The 24,833-nt window shown below is 36.3% G+C and overlaps 1 protein-coding gene across 2 annotated transcripts in view; it reads right to left on the bottom strand.

The window, feature by feature from the left end:
* LOC150083733 (uncharacterized) overlaps positions 1 to 23,062 on the bottom strand; it is a 126,070-nt gene extending 103,008 nt beyond the window's left edge. For both annotated transcript variants that reach the window (XM_090377453.1, XM_090377449.1), the window contains exon 1: positions 22,886 to 23,062. The gene's annotated coding sequence lies outside the window, so the exon portion shown is untranslated. The remainder of the gene's footprint in view (positions 1 to 22,885) is intronic.
* Positions 23,063 to 24,833: the final 1,771 nt, after the last annotated feature.

The following is a 24,833-nucleotide window of genomic DNA, read 5'->3' as shown; positions in this document are numbered from 1 at the left end:
CGAAAATAAAAGCGAACGCCGTATACACTATTCTATTCTGTCGGAGGCAAAGACAAATTCCCCTTGGAAATCTCTAAATTATCTAACAGCCATCGGGGGTTCTCCACGTTAGTTAGCAGACCCTGGCAGTTTCATCATTACTCTCTTCGTATGGTAAATCCGCTCATGTTCGTATACCATTTTAACACATTCATTCATATCTGTCCAGATTTAAGATAACATTTCTCCACATTTATTATTATACTTCTAATGTAGGACCATTTAGACGGGAATGCAGCTATACGACAGTGATAGCATGGATTTTTAAGAGGAGAAATTATCTGACCAATTTAATTATATATTATGACGTAAAAAGGAACTGGATTCAAAAAATTATTTTGATAGAGTATACTTACATTTCAGAAAAGCTTTTGATACTGCTACACATAGAAGACTGCTATATAAGTTGTAGCAGGTTGGCACTGGGGCTAAGTTACTGCTATGTGTAAAGAGAGAGTGGGTGAGCGGAAGAGGACAGAGAATGGTTATCAATTGGCACTGCTCTTCTTGGACTAATGCTATTAGTGAATTCCCTCAGGGTTGTTTTCAATATTTATTAATGACGTTGATGAAGGCATAATGTCTAAGTTTGCAGTGATACAAAGGTCAGCAGTGTGGTTAATGACAATAATAAGGGTATGCTACTTCAGCAAGATATAGTAAAATTAGGCAAATAAGCTAAGTGGTAAATTCAAGCTTAACATTGACAAACACAAGGAACTGCATATGAGCAGTGGAGAACGAAAAACACTTGAATTGTGCAGCAAAACATGAAGTTTTCTTACAGTGCAGACTGGCTGCCAGGGCAGCCCACAGATTGTCAATGACATACACGAATTTTGCTAGAACGGAAAAGGAGGTGGATTATCCCGTTTCCTTATAGAGAGAAAAGCAAAGATTAGTGATAACTTTTATCAAAGAAGGGTAATTGTAAATTGCGTGTTCTGTGGTCGATTTTCTGTTTGTTGGGCGAAAAAGCCAGAGTTTCCAGGAAAAAAAAAAAAAAAAAAACTGCTACTTTCGCCTGAGACCGATTAACTCAGCCAAGTTGCGAAAAAGGTCCATAAAAATTCCTTCCGTCATCGACGGGATTTGAACTCAGGTCTTTTCCACCAAGTGTGGGGAGGACGGCGATTCTACAAACTCTGCTACCACGAGGGCACCACCAAAAGAAGGTTTCAGCTCTGAAGCCTTTCTTGTTAATCACGGCTTCTGGAAACTGGACACTTGCGATGACATCTGACTGATGTATTTAAAGCTTTGAATGGATTGTAAAGTGCAGCCATTATCAACCCACTGCAGGATGGAAGCCTCCTCAACAATTCATGCTGAGGGAAATGGACCATAATCTACCACGCCGGTCCAGTGCGGGTTGGCAGATCGACCGTATTCAGCAGTCAGGAGCTTGAACCCCGGTCTACTCAAAGAGCGTGTGCTACTGCATTCCCGCTCTTGCCCACGGAGGCCTTTATACTGAATGGACTGAGTATGCTAAAATACTGATGGCATCCTTCCTCTTGCTTAGACAACACACACACATGAGGGCCCATATTTTTAAATTTGCTTTCTTTCAACGGGTAGTTTGAATAAATTTAAGGACCCAGAAAAATTATTAGGGTGATTTTTTTTGGCTGAAGCCACACTAGGAGTATTTCCTGTTCTTCGCAAGCGACGACCAAACGGTCAGAGGAGTTCACAAGATAGACAGAATACAAGAAATAGCACCGTATTCAGTAGTCACGGGCTTGAATCCCGGTCACTCAAGGCACGTGTACTTATGCACCCGCGCGCCTGACCACTACGCTACGGCGGCCTTCTTGCATCATTTGCCACTACTAATATTATTTTATGAATTATTTTTAAATATCTATGGAATAAGATGGTACAAAAGTTCTGTTGAAATATAAACTTTTATGACCGTCTTCAGCAAATATTTAAAGATCCTTAAGACCAGGGAAAAAAAACTATAATCACCTGGTCCCATGATTCTCAGTTTTCAAGCTGATGTCTTTTTAATAATTAGTCCAAACAAACAGATTTATTTAGACATTCAATTAATGCGATACACATTCTCGCTCGATAACTGATGCAACAATTTTATGGGAATTCAACACTGATACATTCGTATCAAGAACATTGTGCGCATTTCACACGTTAATACGATTACTTCGTATTACTAGTGCAACGAGTCTCTGCGTGGGTAAGCACGGTCTCTTTGAGAGAGTAAAAACACGAAAGGAACGTTTCTTTTTGTGTCACACATCGATTATCATTTTCGGATGCTCATTATAAAGCCACACTAGGAGTATTTCCTGTTCTTCGCAAGCGACGTCAATCACTTAAACGCACAAGCGTGGAGATCCCTTCGACACCAAATGCTATGCCAATTGGACGTTGCTATGTAACAATTCAGTGAAATGGGTAAAAATATACCTGTTGACTAATAAAAATGTTGTCTTCATGTAACGAATCAAGTGTTTCAATTCCGTGCACAATGATTATTGAATCAGTCCTTTCAACGGATTGAATACGAAATGGGATAATCATTCCTGGAAACACGGCACTTTTTTTCGCTTAAAACATAGAGCACATCAACTATACATCTGATGGATAGAATAATCAGCAGATGATAAAAATTCCTTTTAATGATGTCAACGACCCTCTGCATTATTCATAGTTCAAGGCGCCGACCCGATCTCGGTTGCTGCTAACCGTGAACAGATGGTGCCTTAACCACAGACTAATCACACTCTCCTTTCCTTTCCTATTGCTACTTGTTTCGTTAACGAGGCAGGAGGTGGTTATGTCCCGATAAGCAGGATGCGCTGATGAACGCGAACACCTCGGCCTCTTTTCTGAGTTAGTTAAAATACACATATTGCTACACTTTGGAAATATAAATAAGCGAAAAATCTGACCTCCACATTAGCATTAATTTAAAAGGCTAAATCTCACAACTAATAAGTTCTTGTGAAATGGATGGAATAACAACTAGGATCTCTTCAATTGAGACAGTCACTACCCTAAAAAAAAAAAAAAACAACTTTATTTACAATGGCTGGTTGATAACGATTCTTCTGAAGTTGGGTCCCCTCCCCTTAAATTGTTCTGGGGCTGAAAACTCACCAGAAAAACTTAAGGAGCAACTTCCTCCACCTGAAATGCCAACTACAACTCCAATGACAGAAGAGAACTGCAAGAATTCTAATCTCCCATGAAATTCCAACCCTGAATACTGCAAAGTAACAAGCGGCAGACATGTAAAACCAATGGTTTTGCTCCTGGTCTCATAACCAACCCTCTTTCAAAGAAAATTCTTTTAAGGGTTTTATCCAGAAATACAAAAGTACAGTATATATTAATGTATTTATTCATTTATTCAACTACGCTCAATATCTTGTTTTAAAATGAGCCGGTGCTTATATTTTTCAGTTGTTATGAGTCAGTGAGAGCATTATGTCATGGTTAACCGAAAATATCTTAATACTAACTAAGCTTATACCCGGGCGCACTGATGCCCCCAGAATTGACAATATCGTCAAGACACCCAAGACACTACCAAGCTGACCCTCATCTTCCTCTTCAAGATGGAGTAGAGGATCTAGGTCGACTAAGTAACATGTTTCCATGGAAACACAATCCAGCTTGTCAACAGACCAGCGACTGACCTAGGCAGGTTCTGTGAATCAAAGGTATATAGATCGGAGAAATTGCAGGAAGTCTACTACCAAGTGAAAAAAGCCCAAGGAGCTTGATACTGAGGAGTGTCAAGGTTCACCCATGACTCATCCTACCAAATTTACAAATATTTCTTATACTGTATATATATCAGTTAATTATGTGAGTTGACTTTGTTAAATCTACTGTTTGTAAAAAAATTGATTTATATGTTTTAGGAGAGTGTATATGATGTAAATATATTAAATGTATGACAGATCTCCCTCCCCTTTTAGCTGAATGGCCATGTAAGTGGTGAAGACCACATTTATTGGTTTAATAAAATCATTTTAATATAACTAGAAATTCCGGCCCCCGCTCGCCAACCCCTTCTACGCAATATGTAGAGGCATGATGGAGTAAGTCAAATGTTTTCTACTTAAAAGACACCTGTCGAAATGCATTGATCGATATCTAATCAGGGAATGACCTATGTAATTATTGTGCATTTGTAGTACGCAGCATTCTCAAGGTCAAATAAATATCACTATGTAATTATTTACCTGCATTTAAATAGGTCACTTAGGAAAAAGCCCTGGTAAAAATTCAGATCTTGAGTACCGGAAGAAGGCAGTAATTGGCAGGTGCCACTCACTGTTTAGCCACACCCCCTTTCCTCCTAGGTTGACATGCCTAGAGTGTTTATCTTCACCACCTGCTGCTGTTTTAAAAGTTTGGAAAATGTTTTAAAATTTCCAATTTTAAAACATTTTCCAATGTTTTAAAATTTCCAATTTTAAAACATTTTCCAATGTTTTAAAATTGGAACTTTGTTTTCCAATTTTAAAACAGCAGGCTAGGGGGATAAACACCCTACCTAAGCAACCCTCTCCTTTATGACACAAAACAATCAAAAACAAAAAGCATGCACAATAATCACTCAATCACAGAACTCATCCGTATTACAATCACTCCGTTCTACAACTACACCCATTGCACGGAGCCAAGTGATACCCAAATAATAGATTTTTAGCCAAAGGCCTTTTGCTTCGGGTTCCATAATGCATGAGGAATACTGTTGCATCTGAGTGAGCAGGATTAAAATATTTAACTGAAATATTTACAAACTATACAAATATTTAAAATATTTACAAAATAAAAAAAATATTTACAAATATACAATATTCATTAATATATAAAAAAATGTTACAATGGAACATCAAATGTTAGACAGTGAAGAACGTGCAGGAGGTTGGTGAATTTTATGGAGGCAGTTGTCAATAATTAATTGCATTTGTAGTGATGTAACTGCCTCGCCTTCTTCTCTTATTGGTTTGAATAAATATCACTAGGAGGAAAACTTTTTTAATGTATAGAGGGAAAACCTAGGAGACGAAGCATTTTGGTCTAATCAGTTTTGCCTAAGAAACCTTATTTTATAATTTTTTTATGCAAACTTTTCTATGTAACTTTTTTCCCTATATTTTACAACTCAAATACAGTTTTTACCAGAAGCGTGAAAGTAGAAACTCAACCACTGGATTTATTATATTGACTTAGTAAAATCTGTCTGCACCAAACGTATTTATTATTTGGTTTTTTTTTAGGAGCATTAGCAACTAAGGCCATACTGCTCCGGGGATATGCGGTGGTCATTCCGTGACCTTTCCGCATCCTCTGTATTTGGTGGTAACGGGCTCGAACCCCCGTCTAATCAAGAAGCGTATGCTACGCACTGCTGCTCCTGCCCACCTGGCTATGGAGGCGCCCTGCACCAAACTGAATAATGGATTATGTCTGACGAACACCAGACCCGAATGCTGGTTCCTCGTACATAGAATATACAGAGAACCAGCCATAAAGAAGATAGCTAGATGAAACCTTATCACAAGGCATTTCCATATGAGAAATAACAAAAATTATATTCTGGAATGCCTGGTCTGGCATAATACACAAATCACTAAACAATGATATAACAGATTGTCCAGATGCACAAGAACGTAAAGTGAGTCCACTTTTCAGAAGGCAAATTTTGAAAAAAAAAAAAAAAAAAAAAAAGATGTTTTGTTGCATGTAACTGAAACTAATTCACAAGTAATTATAAAGAAAATTCCAATGTAGAAAAAAGGTTTCATTAATTGTAGAATGGCAAACTCTTGTAGTTGCTACTAAGGTCATATAAATGGGCGTATTCTGGATGAGAAGCACCTGCCCCCCCACCCCCAAATGTTTCTTAAATCGCTAATATAGCAAAAACAAAAGAAAGAAGAGGGGAACAAGACCATGCACAAGGATACCACTGCACAGTCCTGGTCACTACTGTCACTCATCTATTACTAATGGGATGCAAATATAGTAACTTCAAGGGGTGTCAGGGCTCTGTCCACAGTAATTTTAAGAGTACTGCCATATGTGTGAATTCAAACTCTTAAGTTAGGCCAATTAATACTGACATAATAGGGCTAACATAAATGTGAAGCCACTTGGAAATTGAGGACGAGGAGCTCCACAATGGCATGTATAATGTCAATAAAAGCAATCTGGGTGCAAAAAGAGCATTAGCTGAGTCTGAAGTCTGCTGGTGTAGAATCTGCGTTGTGAAAGTTAGTTGGAAGCAAAGATTTAACGAGAATGAAATAAATCTAAAGACCAGAGGATTATGAAGAGTATGATGAGTCTACATGCAGATAGAATGGACAAGGGTTGAATGTCTTATTGGTGACTTCAATCTGCACTCTACATGCAGATGGAATGGACAAGGTGTGAATGTTCTTATTATGAGTGACTTCAATCTGCCCCTAATTGAATGGAATAAGTAGGGGAAAAGAACTGAACCAAAAGACCTGAACTGAATTGGCCACACATCAAGTTTCATAGGATAATAGTAGTAGTAGTGGCATGTGATGCAAGAAAGCAAGTGTATGAGCTTATGCAACATCAGCCAAAAAAAAAAAAAAAAAAAATCACACCACTCCCTCCAAATGCCTGTCCAGTTCCTCCTTAAATTTATTCAACCTATCAACTTCCACAACGACAGATGGAAGTTTGTTCCAGCAATTAACCACCCGCTGGCTAAAGACAAATTTCCGCACATCTATTCTACGTGTCTTTTCTTAATTTGAATTTATGCCGCCTTAGGTTCGTAATCTGAACAAGTGGAAAGATCCCATCAGAATTCAGCGTGCTCAACCCATTCAAGGCGTTATACACCTCAATCAGATCACCGTGCAGGTGCCTAGTCTCCAGCCACTGCAATTTGCAGAACTTATGTCTCTGTTGATGATCCTGCTCAGGTAGCTCACAAACTAAATGAATATTTTGCATCGACATTCACACATGAGTTATTCAGCGAGGGGAATGCCAGAGGTGTATTCAACTCTGGCAGTAAGCTAGAGAATCTTGTAATAACTGAGAGTAAAGTGGAGGAGAAATTGTTGAAGATAAATACAAGAAAGGCACCTGGGGTGGATGGGACCTATCCAGTTATATTAAAGGAGGCAGCAAAGGAAGTAAGCAAACCCTTAGCTATAATTATGAGAGCTTCCTTGGACTCAGGGGAAGTACCCATGGACTGAAGATGTGCAAATGTGACCCCAATTCACAAAGGAGGATCAAAGGGCGACACAAGTAATTATAGACCTGTTAGTTTAACTTCTGTTCCCGGAAAATTAATGGAGGCACTGGTTAAAGAAGCACTGCAGGATCATCTAGACAAGACTTCAGTTATAGCTCAGACACAGCATGGTTTTGTTAAGGGGAAGTCTTGCCTGACCAATTTGATTGGATACTATGATGCAGTCACAAAAGAACTGGATGCAGGGAATAACTTTGATATTATATACTCGGATCTTAGAATGGCTTTTGATACTGTTGCACATGGAAGACTGCTGCACAAATTGGAGCAGTGTGGCATTGGAGGCAAATTGCTGCTATGGATAAAGAGGTGGTTGAGGGGGAGAAGACAGAGAGTGCTAATCAATGGACACTGCTCATCGTGGACTAATGTTATTAGTGGAGTCCCTCAGGGTTCAGTATTGTTTTCTGTATTTATAAATGATATTGATGATGGTATATCAAGCTTAATGTCCAAGTTTGCAGATGATACAAAGGTTGGCAGGGTTGTCAAGGTCACTACTGACACTATGCTACTGCAACAGGATCTGGAAAGGCTGAGCAGATGGGCTGAGAGGTGGCAAATGAAGTTTAACATTGACAAATGTAAAGTACTACATATGGGAAACAGCAACCCCAGAGCAACGTATCAACTCTGCAGTACTACACTGACAGTGGTAGAGAATGAAAGGGACCTGAGGGTGGTTGTGCAGACAGATATGAAGTTTTCTGAGCAGTGCAGACGGGCTGCAAGAGTAGCTCATGGTGTATTGTCGATGATATATAGGAATTTTTCTAGCAGGGATAAGGAGGTGATTATTCCCTTGTATAAGGCAATGGTCAGGCCACACCTAGAGTACTGTATACAGGTCTGGAGGCCTCATTTCAAGAAGGATGTAGAGATGCTGGAACGAGTACAGAGAAGGGCAACAAGATTGGTGAATGGAACAAAGAGGTGCTCTTACGAAGAAAGGCTAAGTTTTGCAAATTACAGTGTCTGGAGACTAGGCACCAGCGAGGTGATCTGATAGAGGTGTATAAAGCCTTGATTGGTTTGACCATGCTCAATGCTGATGGGATTCTTCCTCTTGCTCAGAATAATCACCTGAGAGGGCATAAATTCAAATTGAGGAAAGACAGATGTAGGATAGACGTGAGGAAATTTGCCTTTAGCCAGCGGGTGGTTGGTTGGTGGAACAGACTTCCATCCGATGTCGTGGAGGTTGATAGCCTGAATAAGTTTAAGGCTAAGCTGGACAGGTATTTCGAACGAACAGAGGGGTGAAGTGGAAGTGTTATTTTTTATTTTTTTTGGCTGATGCTGCATAAGCTTGCTTTCTTGCATCAAATGCCTCTACTAATGCTAATGCTCTCTTGGTAAGAGGATCCCTTCATTCCACTCACCAGTCTTGTTGCCTTTCTCTGTACATGCTCAAGCAAATCGACATCCTTCCTAAAATGAGGCCTCCAGACCTGTATGCAGTACTCAAGGTGTGGCCTGACCATTGCCATATACAGAGGGACAATCAAGGCTGCAACATAGCACAGATCACCCAACTGGGGTGGAGCATAATGCCTCACATACCCAATAGTCCTGACCTCTCCCCACCAGAATTTTTTTTTTTTGTGTGGTAGGTGAAGGCATACCTGCATGGTAAGGTGATGAAACATTGCATTAAATATTGTTGTAAACGTCAGCCTCCTGATTTTTACCAAAGTGCATTCACTGCTTGGAAAGAATGCTGGAGCAAATGCAGTGGTTCTTATGTTGAGTGATATTTTTCACAAAGTTGAAAAATTGTATTTTATGTATGTGACGTATTGTTACAACATTTCATATAATAAAGATGTTGCAGTTTATAGTGTTTTATTTATTGACCTGCAGTTGTACTTGCTTATACAATCACAAATTACAATTATGGATAAATATGACTGCATTTGTAGGGAACACGATGATGATGGTGACTGCATTTGACCATGTTGACTACATAACCAGATTGACCATCTTCCACTGCAGGCCTATGCTTACAACAGGCACATAATGGTATACACTGTCAATAGAGATCTAACATTCAATTAGCAAAATCTTACACCTAACTAAATTCACAGAACCCCTTTGATAAAACATAGCAGAATCTTTATTATCTTTTTTTACATGTAAGATTGTCATATATGTCATATAATTTTTTTAGACATGTCTTAAATTTAAATAAAGACAATATTTCTTAAATATTATCTTTATATATTTTAAGATCCTGATCCACAATTTTTATAAACAGCTGAAAGAATCATAAGTAGCTTAGAGATATATATAGCATCAGTTATCTCTTGGGAAGAACAAAAAAAAAAAGTTAACACCTTGTACTTTGCCTCAACACCCATCATAATCTGAAAAAGAAACACTTATACCAAATGACAGAAGAGATAGGAGATGCCACAGCTTTGTATTCCAAAGACCAATCATGGTTTTTGCCGCTTGAACCTTCCATTAATCAAAGTGGTGGGACAGTACTGGTTGAATGTCATCTACTATCGCCAATTACCACAGATGCTTGGCCATTGCTGTGTATTGTGGGCACACATCTTCATTTCTGCTTGCATTGTCTTATGCTCAGGTAGTTACCATACTAAGGATAGTATTTCTAGACCTTGCACATGGATGATGGTGCTGGTGGGAGACAAACTCTGGGTTTTTACTAGTTGCACTAACATGAAGGTGCAAAGAGAACTTGGTTGTTGAAACACTGAACTTTGCAAAAATTCAATACACTTGACCAAAGGTAGATTTATCGAGGTACAGTGGCATAATTACTGCAGCAGGATAGAAAAGATGCAATTACTGTTGGTACACAACACCTGCAACCTTAATTTTAGACCCATATTACTCAAATCTAGCATTGCACTTCACTCACAAGTGGGACTTGAATATCTAACAAATCGGCATTTTTGATTCCAAAGTTATCCAACCATAGCATCATTAGATAACCAAGTTATATAACCATAACTACTACAAAATGTCATATGCCTTCATTCATTATTAGAATCAACATTCTTTAATGCCACTAAGGAATATAAACATAATTCTGATTTGATTTAGATGTACATAAGATCTAAATTAAAGCTATTTAAGCAGTAATATATACCAGTGATTATAATAATGAAAATCAAAAAACAGTCTCTATAAAAATGTCTCTAGCATATAAAAAATATGGTATACATTAACAACCCAAAAACAGCTAGAATGGATATATTGGTTGGATGGCTTTTTCTAAAATGGTCCTATTAGTGGAATTCATTGGAAGATGGCTTGTTCAATCCCTCATCACACAATGACAGTGACAACACTATTTTATAATTTTTGATATATGATATTACCTATATTTGTGAAATGGACACTATTTATAAATTAAAAATTGCCTTTGCATAAAACAATAAATAGCTTTTTTTTTTTTAAAGATTTTGAACAAGATTTTTACAAGGAGCTGGAGAAATCATAAGTAGAGACAAATAGCAGCAAATAGTAATTAAAAGAAGGGGGAGGAAAAACCAGAAAAACACAGGTCAAACTAAGAATGATAAAACTGTTACAGAATTAAAAAATCATTTGACTTGCAATTTTTAAATTTATACTCAAACATTCTGATATCCTATCATCTAAAACTGGTGTACACTTTTAGATGGGACACCATAATGAAGTGCACATGTTGACTACTAAATACACTGATTTTCTTATATTCTCTGTATTTTGTGAACTCCTGACATTATGTGGTTGAGTATAAACAGAAAATTTATTCATGTCTGAATGTAATTTTAGTGTGTAATGCCTTCACAATTACATCAACTAAATGTAATATTTATTAAATAATCTGAATATATTTTATTCTCAATTCAGTGTTATGGTCTTAACTTCAACTGTGCATTTATTATTATGGGAAACAACAACTGGTTTGCTTTCCTTTTTTGACATTTGTTCTAAAGAAAACAAGTAAGCAGCCATTACATTGTCTTTCACTAGTTTATCTCAGTATTCTGAGAAATCAAGGCCAGTCTCGAACTATGTATAAGTAGATTTTAAGTGCTATTGTGTGTGTGCTGCTCACCTAAGCAGCACAAACTTCAGACTAAAAATTACTGATTACCCAAGGAGAACTGAGATAACAAATTAAAATGCAAGGCAGTATTGAGAGTCAACTTCCTTTAACAAGAATTTGATTGCTGATAAGATTTTGAAGAATTATCAATGTAAGTAAACAAAAAATTTCATCTATGGAAACATTTGTTTTATATTTAAGTTAGTGTATAAGAGTCTAGAAAATATGGATAAAAAAGGACTATTTTTTAAACATGACACATGTAATAAGTGTGATTTTTAATACTGTGCTTGCATTAAAGAATATACAAAATATGTGAGAAAGATGAGTAGAATAAACAGGAAATGGCCGGAATGATGTGTGAAAGAAAAGGCACCAGCGGAAGTCCAAAGACTACAAAGGCGGTTGACAGAAATATAGTGTTATACAAGACAGACAGATTTATAAAATTTCAGCACATGGAGGGAGATAAAAATAAATAAATAACAGATGCCCACCACTAGGAAAGTGTCTCAGTAATACTGCCATTTTGTCATAATTAGGAGAGATTTAACACAACCCTGCATTTAATGTCAGTATTAGTAAGAAATAAAGGGAACAACAAGGATAAAACATTATCCTTGACATAGAACACAAACGATGACAAGTCTACATAGACATAGGATATATCAATACTACTATAGCTGATAGCACATGTCAAATATTTCACTGTCATGTAATGGCAATCAGAGCCAGCACGAAGTCCCACCACTGGCAGGTCTAGGAAGGTGTGATCTGAGCTAACCTCCGCCCATCCACAAGAAAAATGAAGCAAATATTGTGTTTTACAATATTAAGTTATCATATAGCAACTATTCATTTGGCATGTATATCATATAAAAGCTTATTAAAAATCAGATATAAATTCAAACTTAATTTTCAATTACTGTCAATCACATAATCATCAAGATTATTCCACTCTCCCACAAGAAAAACAATTTGGACTCACCCCTGATTATCAAAAGGTCTGTGTGGTTTTTTAAGCAAATTCCAGTTTTGTTTAAAAAAAAAAAACCTCAACATAAGTTACTATGAAAGTATGAGATCCAGTGTAGCTACACAAATTTTACAAATTAACATTAAACAGTATATAGCTACAGCGATAGTGTATTATTAAGAATGCCTTATGAGAATATATACATATTTAAAAAAAAAAAAGTTTGGAGGAGACAAAGGCAGGACAGAGACAGTAAAGAGAAAAGGTAGGGTTCGTTTAGGTGATAGAAATCACAGTAATATGACAAACAACAAGAAAAAATAATAATTATTATTGCATTAGAATGTAAGATTAATTTTATTATGAATTTTTTATATAATTACAGAAGATATCCTTCAACAGCACTTTCCAAATTACTCTGACTTATCATGATGCTCTTTTTCTTAATTGCTTTTACTATACAATTGTATGGATGACAAAAGGATTTGCTTGTAATCCTATAAAATTGTTTCATGGGATCTTAGGAGTTCCTAAAATATTAACTGAATTTTTTTTATTTTTTATGAAGACCCCAAAGCACAAGAGATATTAGAACCATGGTACTTAGTACCATGCATGAGTTGAAGATTGAGAAGATGAAAGAATATATTTGACATAAGACTTGAATTTCTGTAGGTTGTAAATTTCAAGAATAAATGAGGAAGAAGGTTGGTTGGTTGGTTCTGTGAGTTTGAAGTTGGGCAGTAAACAGATGCTGACTCACTGCGGCATCTCTTTTGACTAGTTTTGAAGAGAGCAGGAATTATAGAAGCCAATTCAGATGAAGTGTATATAGCACCAGAAACAACATCTATGAGACAGAAGAGCATGGAGATACTTTGTTAGAGATGAGTTATTAATTAACTTAACTGCCCTCTTCTGTATGGAAGCTAGAAGACAGAGGTTTTGGGGCACTGCCCCAGATGTAGGAACAATATCCACAGTAAGAGGATTTGTGATTTGTACAGAGTGAACAGCTGTTTGGAAGAAAAGTAACATTGAGAGGGAAAGAGAAAACCCAGTTTTTTAGATGGGGAGAAAACAATATTTGTTATGTAGTAGTAGTGGCATGTGATGCAAGAAAGCAAGTGTATGAGCTTATGCAGAATCAGTCAAAAAAAAAAAAAAAAAAAACACACCATTCCCTCCAAATGACTGTCCAGTTCCTCCTTAAATTTATTCAACCTATCAACTTCCATAATGACAGATGGAAGTTTGTTCCAGCAATTAACCACCCGCTGCCTAAAGGCTCTAGGGGTAGAAGTAACCCCAGAGAAACGTACCAACTGTGTGGTACTACACTTAAGGTGGTAGAAAATGAAAAAGACCTCGGGGCAATTGTGCAATCAGATATGAAGTTTTCTGAGCAATGCAGACAGGCTGCCAGGGCAGGTCATGGGGTTTTCTTAATTACTTAAGTTCTGCATGGAAGACTATTGTACAAATTCTTCTAATGTGCTTATGCCAAGAAACATTAGAAGTCAGGGTAATCCCTAATAGAAATAGGTGACCTTGTCTAGAAATCTGACTGTCATCGAAGATAAGCACAGGAAAGCTTTTTGCGAGATATAAGACAGGACTGAGTTTTAGAAAGATTGAAATCAACTATGTTACCTTTGCTCTACTGGAAAATTACTTTGAGATCAGCAAAATAATCTTCCAGTAAAGCAAAGGTAAGAGATCAATTAGGGAATTGGTAGTGGATATTCGAGACATTGAAGCTGTTTGTGCAGGTTTGTTTTGTTTGTTGTTTTGGTTTTTAGGAGCATTAGCAAGAAGCTGTTTGTGCAGGGCAAGGTTTCTTATCCTATTGACTGGAAATCCTATCCATAGCAAAACTATGAATAGGATTTCCAGTCAATAGGAGAAGGTCATTAATATACAAGAGGGAGAGTGGCAGAAAGAACTGAACCTTGGGAATCACCAATATTAGTGAAGTTAGAAGACAGAGAACCATCTACCATCACCTGCAGTGAGTGGTCAGAGAGAAAACTGGATACCCAATTACAAAAAAAGGTTGGCAAACCATAAGATGGAAGCTTATTTAGGAGACATTTATGCCAAACACAATCAAAATCTTAGAAATTTTAAGAAAAAAAAAACTGCTTGAGTTTCGCCAAACTTTTCTACCAAATTTATCCATAGGTGGTTAACTTAAGTCAGTATATCACCAGCAGACTGACACTGACAGAATTCATGTGCATGATCATTGATCAGATGGAAGGTTACTAGATAGTTTAGGAGTTGGCAACTAATAGGTTTCTTCATTACTTTTGAAAGAGTAGAAGTGCAATGGGATGATAATTGGATGGAAGGGATTTGTCACCGTTTTTAGGAACTGGCTGGATATGAGCAAAATTTCCAAGCAGAAAAGAAAACACAGATGGAATAACAAAGTGGAAAATGGCAACACAGAACACGAGTAAGTTCAGGTGCACCAGTTTTCAGAACAAGTAGAGAAATAACATCAGGAGCTGTAGTTTTCATGGTATCAAGGTAATTAAATTCTTCATATATCCTTCTGATGGAAGATCAGAGGAGGCATGGAAGGAAGTGTACTGGGAATGGTAGGAGGTGGTTTCCAAGATCAATCAATACACAAGTTAGGAAAAAAAAAAAGTAGGATGCTAACAGGTCAACTTTATCTTTGGTTGAAGTGGCAATAGAACCACATGGTTTTAACAGAGGTAGGAATAGAGATGGGCAAAAGTTGCAACCTTGGCAACAGACCAGAATGCCCAACTATCACATGGATAAGAAGCAAGTTTTTTACTTGTAGCCTGTTCAAAATCTAGTTTGGATTGATTAATAACTGCTTTACAATTGTTGCGAGCTTTTGTATAAGCAGAAAATGACCAAGGAAAAGAAATCTTGCAGGTCATCCCATTTTGCATTCTTGTAATGCCAAACAACAAAGGTTGGGAATGGCCACGAAAGAGATGTTCCACTGGAGAAGAGACCATCACCAAGTTGTGATCTGAGGTTCCTAGAGGATCACTCACTTCAACCATGTACTTAGACACAGGGCTGTAGTGGAGGGAATATGCTGTATACCCTCTGGATTTTTTTGGGTGAATTGCATAGCACAGCTTTTGGTTTTTGAAAGACTTGAAAAACAAATATTAAAATATTTACTGAAAATTAAAAAATTAATTTAATTTTCATATATATATATATATATATATATATATACACGCACACATAGCACATAGAATAATGTGCATATCAGGCTTATTAATTGAATACCAGAGGGTATACACACACGCCATATACCCTCTGGAATTTGATCAATAAGCCTGGTATGCACAGGAATATCAGAGCAGACATATGCACAATACCACCTTTGAAGCAAAAGAATTGTACAGTAAATAATTTGGACAACTGAGATGAATAGTTGTTAAATCAACCGATAACTAGAATTCTGTCAGAAAATAAAAGTATGAGGGATTTGGCAAACTAAGTAGAAATGGATATCACTGAGATTGGAACTGAGCCAAGGTATATTTGTAAAATGAATGAGGAAACCTTCGGGAGGTTTAGTTCTTTTCATAGATAAGTTTGTTCTTTTACTTTGACTATTAATCACGTATTCAGTAGTAAGAAAAGGTCAGGAGGACATGTTGTATGAAGTTTTTGGATATGGCATACACATGGCAAGACATACTCAGCTCTTTGACATAACATGGCCTCAACAATTCCCCTCGCATACACACTACTTGGACACTTGGTAACCACCTAGGTGTGAACCAACATAAGCAGTGGTCAAGATGTGGCATCCAGACCACATGGATTGCCACCCCCTCTGTGTTACCAGGCAATGCTAGGCAGTAGATGACTCTCATCAACCAGTGTATACCAATGCTTTGCTTATTGAAGACTTGAACCCATGTGGAACCCATGTTTAGCATTCAGAGCAAAGCTCCAGCAACTCCCTCATCTCTTGCATCATGATTGATGTCTTTTGAGGTTACGATGGACATCATGATGAGATTAGATCTTCCTTACATTTCGAGGGTACAGCTCTAACATGATGTTTGCAAGTTGACTGGTAGATAGTCCACCAGACCGAACCTGCTGGAAACTCTCTATGAAGTTTCTGGATCAGCTAGTGTATAATCTCACTGCCTGTACTGTGCCAGATAGTGATTGGAGGGAGTTTGAGTAGTGTGTATGCACGGGGCATTGTTGAGGCCATGTTATGTCAAGGAGCTGAGTATATTCTTGCTGTGTGTGTACACCATATCCAAAAACTTCATTACCTCATACAACATGTCCTTCCTACCTTTTCTTACTACTGAATATATCATGAATTGTCAAAGTAATAGAACAAACCTATCTGTGAAAATAATAAGCTTCCCAAATTCTTTCACATTCAGTTTACAAATACACATTCACTCAGTGCCAATCACAATGATATCCATTTCCACTTATATTCTGCCAAATCCCACATACTTTTTTCTGACAGAATCCCAATTATCGGTTGATTCCACCACTGTTCATCTCAGTTGGTCAAATTATTTTCTGTATGATTCCTTTAGCTTCAAAGGTGGTATTGTATATATGTCTGCTCTGATATTCCCTGTTAGAGATTAAATAATTGGGAATCTCCTCTTTTTGATCTTCTTTGCTTAAAATCTCACTGCTCCATTCTGTCAAATTCATCTGTTGCCTATATCCCAACTCCACTAATCATTTCGAACTCATTGATACCTGACTTTCTCCAGTATTTAAGATTTTGCATATGGGAGTTATACCTCGGGTTACTAACAGTCCCAGCATTGTGAAAGTGCAAGCAGAGGTTTTGGTTGTCACAGATCATCCAGACTTCGCCAAAATTCAGTCTGCTTGACTTGAGTGTCACCTAAATATCAGTTCCATCGTTTTATACTCCCAGATAGCAAGTCCAGCTTGATATACATTAGTCTGTAACAGCTTCAAAGACCAAATATAGTAATTAACCTATATTAACATCATAGTACATAACAGATTGTTTTGAACTTATTTATTGCCAGCTGTATATCAAAAACTTAAGTAAAACCATGTCATCTAAATACTCATTATATACCTGGCAGTAAATTCTTTTGCAATCCTGCAGAGATTTGCAATCTTAATATTCTTCAAATATATATATATATATTTGAAATGGCATACATAATTAGCATAAAGAAAGAATACTTGATGAGAATCAACCGAAAGAGCAAGCTGGCTTTAGGACAGGATTCTCAACTATGGATCACCTTCACGTAATATCACAGCTAATGGAGAAAGCAAATGAATATAAAACACCATTATGCCTGGCATTTGTGGATTATGAAAAGGCATTTGACTCCATACAGCATAAGGCAATGTTTCGGGCACTGGAAAGACAAGGCATAGATACTCCATATATTATGATTTTGAAGAAAATATATGAGAGTGCTACATCCTTTATTAGACTAGACAAAGACAGTAGCAAATTTAAAATCGAGAAAGGAGTTCGACAAGGAGACACAATATCTCCGAAGCTGTTTACTGCTGCCCTTGAGGAAGCTTTCAGAAGATTAGACTGGTCGCAGAAAGGAGTCAATGTGAACGGAGAGTACCTAAACCATTTACGATTTGCAGATGACATTGTGGTCATAAGCCACGATCCCAAAGAATTAGAGGAAAATCTTTATCAGTTATGCAGAGTTAGTAAGGATTTTGGACTAAAGATGAATATGGCTAAAACAAAAGTAATGATGAACAAGTATGCCACGGAAAGGGAAATAATGATTGAAGGAGCAGTAATTGAAAAGGTGGAGTCATATACTTATCTGGGACAAGTTATTAGCTGTAATAATGATAAATGGCTGGAAGTCAAGAGAAGAATAAATTTTGGATGGATAGCATTCAGGAAATATAGTCACATACTGAAGAGCAATATCCCAGTTTGTCTGAAACGTAAAATAATGAATCAATGTATACTCCCCACCATGACTTATGGAAGTGAAACTTGGGCACTCACCAAAAGAATGGAAGAGAAGCTGAGAACTATACAGCGAAGAATGGAACGAATCATATTGGGAATCAGACTGTTAGATAAGAAGAGAAACACATGGATTAGGCAGCAAACTCAAGTAAAGGACATTCTTATCAAAACTAAAGAACTAAAATGGTCTTGGGCAGGACATATAGCTCGAAGACATGATGACAGATGGACTAAGAAAATAACAGAATGGTACCCAAGAGGAGCTAGAAGAAAACCTGGAAGACAAAGGCGGAGATGGATAGATGAAATTCATGAGTTTTCGAGTAGTAAATGGATGGCCAGTGCTCAAAACAGAAGGAACTGGAAAGTTGCTGGAGAGGCCTTCATCTTGCAGTGGATTGAAAATGGCTGATGATGATGATGATGACATAATTAGCATAAGCAGAGAAGACTGAACATCATGACTTAGCTTCATCATTTAACACTAACAGAAAATAATGTATATTAGCCCATATGTACTATGTATCTGGATAGACAATAAAACTGTCTGCATTACATAAATGTGCAGAAGGAGAGGGTATGGACAGAACTGTGATACAGTTACATTTCTATACTATATCTAAATTTTAAATTGGAAAAATGGATACCTTAATTTCAAATTTGCTCTCATATAATGAAATATATTATAGAAAAATGTTCTTACAAAACTGTAAGAACATTTTTACAGTAAAATATCACCTTAATGGACTATATGGAGCTAAGGCCAGTTTGGTAAATCTAACTCTCCATTAAACTTGAAAGAAACAGTCACTGAAGTTGTTAGGATGTTAAAGAAAAATTGCTGTATTATGAAATAATAAAAAAAACCATTACATGTTTTAATGCTATATTTTATTGTATATATTGGGTGGAGTAGAAAAGCATGAAATTTTGTTGTGATGTTTAATAGCAGTGGTAATTCTGATTAAAGCTTATCAGTCTGAATATCTTTCAAGTACACTACTCTACTGATGTCTGACAAGCTCAGCAGAGTTAGGACAATTCTGGCTCCCAGGCTTTATTGTGAAAATATTTTAATAAATGGCAAATACCATCAAATAGGTATTTACATTACTCTTCCCATATGGACAAAAAAAAAAAAAAAAAACTGACTAAATCTATTATTTCCAAAGCATTAAAGTGATCATTACTCTAATCGAGGTTTGGCTATTTATGCATTAAGGTATTACCCTTTCTAAAGTAATGGAGAAATCAATTAACTGCCAAATCAAACTATCTAGAAACCTTCTGTCTGATCAATGATTGCCTATATGGATTCCGTCAGTGTCGATCCACTGGTGATATTCTGGCTTATGTTACCCATTTATGGACAAATTCAATGGAAAAGTTCGGTGAAACACAAGCAGTTTGAGATGTCAAGCTATTGACATCTCAAAGGCTTTCAATCACGTTTGGCATAAAGGTCTTCTAAACAAGCTTCCATCTTATGGTTTGCCAACTGTTTTTTGTAACTGGTCATCCAGTTTTCTCTCTGATCACTCACTGAGGGTGATAGTAGATGGCTCTCTGTCTTCTAACTTCTTCCACTAATGCTGGTGTCTCCCAAGGTTCAGTTCTTTCCCCCACTCTTTTCCTCTTGTATGTTAATGTTCTTCCATTGACTGGAAATCCTATCCATAGTTTTGCTGATGACAGCACATTGCATTCCACTTTCCATTTTGAGAAACCTTGCCCTGCTCAATCAGCTTCAACTTCTCAAACATTTGCTACCAATTCCTTAAATGCCGATCTCCAGTGGGGCAAAGACAACTTAGTTGATTTCAATCCTAAAACTCAGTCTTGTCTTATATCTCGCAAAAAAGGATTCTTCTGCTCCTATGCTTATCTTTGTGACACTCCGATTTCTAGGCAAGATGATATATCTCTTTTGGGGATTACCGACTTCTAATCTCTCTCTTGGCACAAGCACATTACAAATATTGCTTCCTCTGCATCTAAAAAACTTGGTTTTCTCTTTTGCTCTCGGCGTTACTTTTCTTCCAAACAGCTGTTCACTCTGTACAAATCGCAAATCCGCCCTACTGTGGAATATTGTTCCCACATCTGGGGCAGTGACCCCAAAACCTCTCTCAGTCTTCTAGATTCCATTCAGAAGAGGGCAGTTAGGTTAATTAATGACATCTCTAACAGAGTCGCTCCACTCAGTATGTCAGTAACATACTGTTTCTGCTGCATGCCTTTTCTACAGATACTTCCATGGGCACTGTTCTTCTGAATTGGCTTTATAATTCCCACTCTCTCTTTCAAAACAGTCCGAACATGTTTCACCACCAGCAACATCCATCTTCAATCTCACAGAACAAACTTTTCATCTTCCTCGTTTATTCATTCGACTGCCATTTTTTGGAACAACCTTCCTTTATATGTATTTCCTGAATATTACAATCTACAGAAGTTCAAGTCTAATGTCAACAAATATCTTCTTTCGTCTTCTCAACCTCCAACCCATGCACGGTACTAAGTACTATAGATTCTAATACTTCTCATGTTTGGGGTTTTCATAAAAAAAAAAAAAAAAAAAAATTAAATGAAGTACATGGGAAAGAAATAAGGTTAAGAATAAAGATAAGACATGCACACTTATAAAGTGTGTACGTCTTATCTTTAAAGGTTCTCAAGTAAAAACAAGGTGATCTGATTGAAGTGTATAAGGCCGTGAATGGATCGAGCATGCTGAATTCTGATGGGATCCTTCTGCTTGCTCAGATTACAAACATAAGGGGGCAAATTCAAATTGAGGAAAGACAGCTGTAGAATAGGTGTGGAAATTTGCCTTTAGCCAGCGGATGGTTAATTGCTGGAACAAACTTCCATCTGTCGCTGTGGAAGTTGATAGCTTAAATAGATTCAAGGAGGAACTGAACAAACTTTTAGAAGGAATGAACTGTATGAATTTTTTTTTTTAGCTGATGCTACATAAGCTTGCTTTCTTGGATCACATGCCTCTATTACTACTACAAGAGATTAACTGAAGTCTGTCATAAGAATTATATGAAACTGCTGAAAGATATCAAAAAGTTAAGTGAATTTATTTTTGGGATTAATTAATTTTTTTTTTTTTTTTTAACTATTTGCAACTGTCTTACAGTTACATTTTTTCGCCACATAATTCTTATCTGAGATTGCAACTGATTGATTTATGTTCTTACTTGATGATCCTTATAAAGTGCGTGTATCTCAATAGATGATACCTTATGGTTATTTTTTATTATTTTCCATGACTGACTTCATTTAAACTCAGAAAATAGTGAGGCGAGTTATTAATAAAGAAACACTGCTGAATGATTTAATCCCTATTAGCAATATTAATAATGAAATCCAAAATGTGAAGAAACTGTTGCCAAAATATTCATTAATTCTATGCAGTGTTCATATGAAATATAAATACTAGGATCACGGAATAGGCAATAACGTACTCTCAGATGTACTGTATTATTATTATTAGCCATATGGTGCAAGGAAGCCCGAGGCTTATGCTGCAACAGGAAAAACAAATTCCCACGTTACCCTGAGAGGGAGACAAAAGTAGAAGGGAATCACCAAGAAAGAGAAGAATGATGATATCCAGCTCAGGACCCTGGGTGTGCCAAGCCCATACTCACGAGATATATCCCTCAAAAGTCATTAATTGCAATTTGTCTATCTCGAAAGTGAAAAATCGAAGTCTTCCAGTGGGAAATCCTGATGTGTCAGCCAAATGTAATAATTTAGTATCATTTCCTAAGTTATGGTAACAACCTTTAAACTAGGCAGACAAATATCTTAGTGAGTAACGACAATGCACAATATAAAAAGATCCCGAACTTAAGGCAAAGTATGATTTGTGTAGGGCTCACTGGTACTTAATTTTTTCTTTTCTGAATGTTTCCCTTTCATTAGTTAAATTCTTATGATTAATGGTACAAAGCCATGCTGCTCAAATATCCCCGAGATTTCCCATTTAACATTAGAATTCAGTAACGGACCCATTAGGGGTGTGAGACCCCCCCACTAAAGCCCGAGTAAATTGAAACAGATACTGTTTTATGATTCAGCTATTGTTTGAGAACATTTCAACATCGTTATATTTCATCCCCCCACCACCCACTAGAAAAACAGTTTAAATCCAACCCTGTTTTAGTATGGATCACCAACAGATACTATATGTACAGAAAATTTAAAACATCCCGTTAATCGAATTTTTCCACAACAGCATATGGCCGAAGCTTACAAGATGAAGCGATGGATTTCACTTTCATAGTTCATGATCCAACCGCAAAAACTAAAATATTAATACCAATTTAGGAGATGTGAATTTAGCATTAATGCGTGCTGGCATTGAGAATTAATACAAACATGGCCATGATTTAAATTCTAAAGTTAAATTTCTAAATTGATTACTACTGTAATTAATTTACTAATTTTTATGTCTATCATCTTTTGCTTAAATAATATTTATAATTAAAAAAAAATTCACATTACCTGTATCTCTTTCGCAGAAGGATTCATAACTCTTGAAAGCCGATTCTATATTTCAACATACCGATAGCGAAGCATATTCCTTTGTGAATAATACCCTTTTTTTTCAGTGTCCATTTAAACTTACAATTATCCACATCCCACCATCACGCAAGTCTTGAACTACCGCCAGTACTACTTGAAGTGCACATGAACGCCATCTCCAGAACAACATTTTAATCTCGTTTACAGAAAGCATTAATAATATTACTCATGAATAATAAATAAACTACTTTAACTTAAATTAATAACACATCACTATTAGATATTTTATTATTTTTTTTCAAGTTTTATTGAAAATGTATTAAATAAATGACATTCAGATTACAACTAACAGTTATTAACCATCGATATAAAATGTCATAACCTATAGAGGGCAGTACTGCCAATTGCATACAACAGCTGAGACGATTTTTTATATCACAGTAAATAACCTGATCAGTGATTGCTATGGAGGTAATTTATTTAAATGTAATCAAACCGTTGAACACGTCGCAAGTAATTGGTAATGGTTATAAAAAGATGAGACACTGTCACGATAAAGAGCAATAGTCAGAGTCTTGCAAAACGATGAAATTTAATATCCACTGACCACTTAATGTCTGACTGGTGAGTGTCGGGATATAGTTTCTGGAACTTGGTGTATGGATTCTGTTATAAATTTCGTTAATAATTGGTTTGTTTTGACTTACATCTTCTAAGAACAAATAAAAAGAACTTCATGTTAAGATGCTAAACTTCCGTTTGTCACCTTTATCCAATATTATATGCTGTATTTGCATTTTCGGCATACGGTAGTCATCGATCAATTTGTATATTTAACCGAATTCGAACTTTATGCGTATATAGAACCGTCTGTGTTTCTTGAAAGCAAATGTTCTTTCATCATATGACTGGCCTCATCAAGAGGTTTAATGAACCTGAGGTGTGGTATCGAACAAGCGTATTGCAGAAGAAAAAAACAGAAAAGTTAAAAGTAAAAAAAAAAAAAAAAAAGAAAACTTTAGAAGTTCTGTTTTAACGTAAAAACGATAATAGTTTTATAAGACGAATATAACGTTATTTCAAATAAATTTATTAGCTTAGTATTGTTTTTTTTTTTATTGTTTAAGGTCTAATGCATATTTTTGGCTTCTAAAACCAAGAAGCAGTATAAAAGTTTCGGTATATGATAATTCGACATACGCTAGATAATTAGGAAAAGAACCGGTATTTTGTAAATTTACACCATATCGGACCGCAAATCAGCAACTCGTCCGAATTAAAGTAATATGTTAATAACAATATCAAAAAATATGAGCATTGAAATTATTGGAAACATCATGTAAAGTGTTTTACCCGGCTTAAAGTGATATTTTTTCGCCATGTAAATAGTTTTACATCGTGAAAAAATAAAAATACATGGAGCTTGTAAGCCAGATATTGTGTGTTTCCGGAGTTTAGCTGTTTTAAGATTGAGTGATTGTAGTTGGTTAAAATTGAATGTTTGTACACTCTGTGGAACAGTTAATGGGTTAAGGGAAAGCCACCTAAACAATAGAGAGAGAGAGAGAGTATGCTACAGTGGTGTTTTTGCTTATTCTGTGCAAACGCTATTTTTATTTGTATTAAGTTATATTGAAAATGGGTATAGTTCTCTTTTGTAAGTAATTTAGTCATAATGTTTATCCATTTGACCATTATATTTTTTAAACATAGTGGCAGCTAGTGCTTACACTAAATATCAGCTTTTTTGGTGAAATTTTGGGCTTATTTTTGGTTTCCCTCCTAGTTTTTATTTATCCCCTTTATGGTCATATCAGTGCTAAATAATTTTCTATATGATGTTCACCCCCTTAACACTGAGACTAACTTAATGCTAATTTTCAGATTGAGATATAATGAGAAACTCTTGTTCAAAAATAAAAATTGA

The sequence above is a fragment of the Mastigoproctus giganteus genome, chromosome 7 (genome assembly GCF_048544385.1).
Source record: "Mastigoproctus giganteus isolate SK-2022 chromosome 7, ASM4854438v1, whole genome shotgun sequence".
Taxonomy (NCBI): domain Eukaryota; kingdom Metazoa; phylum Arthropoda; class Arachnida; order Uropygi; family Thelyphonidae; genus Mastigoproctus; species Mastigoproctus giganteus.
Note: the sequence above shows the minus strand (reverse complement) of the source record. Positions and strands in the feature narration are given on the sequence as shown.